Source organism: Sinocyclocheilus grahami, unplaced genomic scaffold (genome assembly GCF_001515645.1).
Source record: "Sinocyclocheilus grahami isolate Dianchi unplaced genomic scaffold, SAMN03320097.WGS_v1.1 scaffold720.1, whole genome shotgun sequence".
Taxonomy (NCBI): Eukaryota; Metazoa; Chordata; class Actinopteri; order Cypriniformes; family Cyprinidae; genus Sinocyclocheilus; species Sinocyclocheilus grahami.
In genome coordinates, this window is record NW_015505899.1 from 826,704 (window position 1) to 832,154 (window position 5,451).

General features: G+C 35.6%; 1 protein-coding gene across 2 annotated transcripts in view; it reads right to left on the minus strand.

Moving 5' to 3' along the window:
* Nucleotides 1-5,143, minus strand: part of kif1ca (kinesin family member 1C, a) — a 60,549-nt gene extending 55,406 nt beyond the window's left edge. For both annotated transcript variants that reach the window (XM_016244493.1, XM_016244492.1), the window contains exon 1: nucleotides 4,611-5,143. The gene's annotated coding sequence lies outside the window, so the exon portion shown is untranslated. The remainder of the gene's footprint in view (nucleotides 1-4,610) is intronic.
* Nucleotides 5,144-5,451: the final 308 nt, after the last annotated feature.

Here is a 5,451-nt window from a genome sequence, read left to right on the forward strand (position 1 = left end):
AGTTGATTCGTCTTTCGCATCTCCTCATGTTTGAACTGACACATTCACACAGAATTATGTCAATAGTACCCGTTTCGACGATCATTCTCGTAAACGCAGTCGGTTATGTTTTAAATGAATGTAAACAGCTGAGAAAGAAATCGGATGTGTATCATTATACTGGATCCGTGCAGTCGGATTTAAAGGGACAGCAGCCTATAAATACGTGCTGCTGAATATGTCACTAATGTTAATCAAACAACAAAACAGCTATAACAAAGATTAATCTAAATTTACTTCATACAGTGAACACTATGCAGTGTTATTTTACACCTAATTATTAAATTTCTGTATCTTAATACTACCGTTTATTTTATCTATGCTTGTAAATTGTGTATTTCTTTTTTTTCCTTCTTTTTTTTACTGACTGTTCACTTGCCTTTAATCATGTTTGAACTTTCTCAGACTGTAGGTTCTGCTGTGGTATATGAAGAAGTACTTAAAGTGTATGGAAAGCAAAGTTACAATGATATAAAATTAGTGTCATTAATTTGTTTTGTTTGTATGTTCACACTGATGTTAAAATTACATTTTCTGATTTGTGACTACTTTTTATGTAATGCTAAAACACTGCTGGTCACTTTCAGAGATTGTAGTGATTCTTTCTTTTCCAATTTTTAATATTTTAAAATATAATTTAAATCAATTTTACACACTTTAAGCAATATCGTATATCATATCGAATATCGCATTTTTCTTCAATATCGCACAGCCCTATAGCCTACGTCTTGGAATTTATGACCCAAATAAGAATTTTCATGGATATTGTCATCTGAACAATAAGAAACAAGTCTGCCACTTTTGTTCTGACCAACTGAGGAAAAAAGCATTAGGCCTACAATAAATCACGCTACCAATGGCTATTAAATCTAACGATCGGTTAGTTCATATCACATCAAACTGTGCAAATTTTTATTATAGTTATACTTTGTTCACAAATTGTTAATGTTAACAACATCAGCATTGCGTGACTACATGTATGCAGTGTGTATTAGCGTGTAGGTTTCAATTTCTGTAATCAGATGCACATTTAAAACTGGAATATAATTTAATTTCAGTCACGTGTTTCATAAACACATAATCCTTTCTGGATTAGAATCCGCCATCAAAATGATAAATTTAAAGGGGTGGTTCACTGGGTTTTTTCAAGGCTCGATTGTGTTTATGGGGTGCAGTCTAACATGTGTTTATGCTTTTTTTTTTTTTAAACGCATTATTTTTCACATAATTTACCTTTATTCCAAACCGCTCTGTCCCTTCTCAGAGAAACAGGCTGATCATTTCCTTCTTTTATGAAGCCTTTCCCTCAGAAATACGCGATGGGCTCTGATCGGTTAGCTAGCCCAGTGTGTTGTGATTGGCTAAACCGCCTCTAGTGTGCGTCTAAACGTCCCACCCCTCACCTCGGCGGCATGTGCTCCGGTTGTATTGTAAACGGCTGCGTCCTTAATATCGCTTATCAGTTTGAGCCCGATTGAGAATTAGAGGATATTATTGAAGAGGATCGTGCAGAACCTGTGCAAGCATGGCTTTTAATGGTAGGCCTATGTTTTTTGTTTGTTGTTGTCTCTTTCAGATACGCTGACTGTTATTTGTAAATGGTACTGCTTATGTTAGCTTTTAATATATGGTTTTATTTAAAGCTGATTAAAGGTTTAATAAAGTACGGCAACCGCACGCGCGTCCATGTATAATTCATGGCTATGTGAAAATAAGTGTATAAATGGAACAGAGCTGAGCTGATGATCTGAATGAGAGAGAGATGCAGAGCAGGGGGACGCGAGGAACAGTATTAAGAACCGTTGCTTTAGAACATTGATTTTGAAACTTGTGAATCCATTAGAATCGTTAGAAGACAGAATCGCGATTCATATATGAATAGATTTTTATGCACATCTCTAGTTTTCTCTTCCTCTTCTCTAAAGCAGTGCAGCTTGGCCTCGTCCCCTTTGCTGCCTTTTCCTGAGGGCGGGGTTTATCTGGGTTTGTGATGTCACGAACCCGGGAAGTAGCTCGTTGTAGTCCCTACCAGCCGTTTTTGTAGGCATTAAACTGCCAGAATTTTAAAAGGCGATATCTCCGTTTGCATTGAACTTTCAGCTTCGTAACTTTGCAGATATTGTTTATGCTCAAACAGCAACATTACACACTAACTAACATTAAAAAAGTGAAATCGCAATGAACCACCCCTTTAATTATTCCAGCTACTGTCAGAAAAGGCTATAAACGATCCGCCACCTGCAGCATCCTTGCATGCAATAAAGCCTACTAGCCGGGACAAATTCTTTATGTTTAGACACGTGATGTTATGACGCAGCAGCATGCTCCAATTTCCTGCGAATTCCCACCAGGACCACTCAAATAACAAAACATTATTATAAGCTAACCGTGAATCAGGCTAAGGTAAGGAGATAGTTTTGAACACTGGCTGGTTATGTACTGGCTCAAAAATCGATTTTGGATCACTTTTAATAATAATAAAAAAAAAAGTTATGGACTGTATGCAGCTTTAACCGAAATAAAAGCAAAAATCACAAAACAGCTTAATGTGATTACATCGCAAAAGCTATGATTTAATTTAACAAACACTGCATGTCTATATTGATTTATATTGTGTTCCAGTGTTTTTCAGTGTCTTGAAGTGACTCGATTTGCATTAAATGCTGGTTTTGCACCAAAATTAAAGCTTGATATTTTAACATTTGAAAATGAAGAAATTAAGAAAGTTAAGTACTATTGTGAGTTGTACTGTAAAATAAAATAAATATGTTTTTCTTAAATGTAAATTTTTTTATTTCACAGTGGATTATTACAATCATAATATTTCTTATCTTGCTTAATAGTTTAATTTATCAGTAATAATAATCATAATAATAGGAGTATTATTTATTATTATTATTATTATATAATCATATTTAAGTAATCACAACATTTAGCCAAACTGTGCAGACTACAAACAAGCACAGCAAACCAAAATCATAATCTTTATCTGAAAAAAAACATCATACATCTCTAAGTTTGTTCCTAAACATTTTCTCTAAACCATGTACGTAAAGGACTAAACTATGCCACGTTACAGACTGAACAACTTATATAATTAACTTTCGGCCAGATTCTGTTTAAACATGAGCCTTGTGAGAAAGAATAAAACAAGAGAGAGATGGACAGCTAAAATGAGAAAGACAGAGACAGCATACCTTTCGGAGCCTGAGGAATGTTGGTCTGTCATTAAGTGTGTGTGTGTGTGTGTGTGTGTGTGTGTGTGTGTGTGTGAGATGTGTCCTGTAATAAAGTCCCTAAAAACAAGCAGCTGCAGTGCAGAATACAGGCATGCAAACGCAGTTTTCAATTAAAGTGCCAGAGACCAGGCTGAGAGTTCAATTAGATCATCTAGCAAGCCAGACATAACATGTTACACACAGTTAATAAAAGAGAGAGAGATACACAAATATATTCTAGGTTAAATAAAGTGTATCAATAAACCTGAACCAGAACTGAGATAAGAAAATATTATTTCCCTCTCGTAACCTCAGCGATTTCATGGCCACAGTCATGAAAACAATCCTCCCTTACAGAAAGTATTGTGGTGGTAAGTAACATGGTACAGAGATTCCAGGTTTCTGAAGATTACAACTCTATTTACATGGCACTTCAAGGAATAGCATGTAACAAAAAGCATAGCATAACTATGGTGGAAGTCCAAAAACAATGGCATTACTTTGATATCATGTCCAAAACACAGAGGTAATACCATTATCTGTACGCTGTCAAATCAATCAAGCAGTGCTGGGAGGCAAAAGCATGAATCAAACTAACTCATGTTCTCCAGACACCTGAAGCAGGTTTATTTCTGAATTCAGGAAGCCACATATCATCTGACTTAATAATTCAGAGACAATTCTCTTATATGGCTCCAATATATTGTCAAACACAAACTAGATATTTTATAAAACAGCTCACAATTCAACTATTATGACCCCAAAAATTATTAAACGCCCCTGTAGGATATTAAAATGAATCAAACGCTTGAGTAAGAAGAAAAATCCGGCAGGAATTTCATCTTATCCAGAAAGATCTTATTCTAAAATGAGTCATGTACACATTCCTTTACACGTTGGCTTAAAACGGAGCTGTGTTCCCAACTAGGTAAAATGGAAGGTTTCTAAATATACAGGTTTCTGTATATATTAGGTAACAACAGAATTCAAATCAACTGTCAAAATATCTCGAAGGGATGCTGATTGTCTGACATAAGCTAATTTAGAACTAATTTCTATGGAATCTTATTGGATTAACAAAAAAAATCGTACTGGATATATTTAAATTTTAAACAACAAACTGAAAAAAAAGAAAGAAAAAAAAATAGTATTATTAGTGTACTAGTAGGATCTTATTAGATTCTTAGAAGTGACCCCCATCACGATTTGTTCTATTTTAGGATAATAATTTAATTGTCATTCCTTTAAGATGCTTCGATAACTACCGTGATGTTCTTGTAACGTTACGCAGTGATTGAATGTGGAAGTTACGTGGGGTTGAAGTAACGTTATAGAGGGATTTGTTCCACTTACTAGTTCTGGTTAGTTGGTTATTCCAGTCACCAAGTCCTAAAATGAAATCCAGTGGGAGTTTCAGAAGAAAACGGGTATATTTTAAATCCGGTTCCTGTGTTCTTTTCCCTGATGAAACAGCGGCTCGTGTTTCCCCACCTGCTGGATCACACGACGACCAACAGCAGGAAAAGTTGGGTGGAAGTTTTTCCGCTCACTGGAATTCGCACGCACAAATCCCAAATACAACAAACGCGTCAAAAACGAGCAGAAAGTTCATTCTTCGTTGTTCTTCCCTGCGCTGAAAAGTTGTTTGTCACACACTCACATACATAAACGTGACCCGCATGCGTCCATTTAACTTGTGGCTATCCCAAATCTCCGCACTTCAAACAGAAAAAGCGTTCAAATCAGGAGAGGCGTTCTCGTCAAACAAAACCAACCCTATTGTGAATGATAACAAAGATATTTGACACCCCTCAGAACACTGACGGATCTTCCTGAATGAAACAGTCGCCGGTATGTGAAAGTTTGGAGCCCTGCCGTCACTCTTCCCGAAGACCAGACCGAGCATGACGTGAGCAGACTTACAGAGCAGTTAAAAGTCCTGCTCGTCCGCTACAGCTTTCCTTCTGCCCAAATAAAAAAATACATAAATATTTTGCTCATGATGATTTTATTAACAAAATAGTTACTATAGTAAAACAGCTAAAAATATCGTTTAATTTATTTCGTAATTTGGGTGAAAAGGCCTCACGTATGCACTGAAATGGGTTTGAATTTTTACTGAATTTCAGTGTATTTAATAATAATAATAATAATAACAACAACAAACACCGAATTATATATATATATATATATA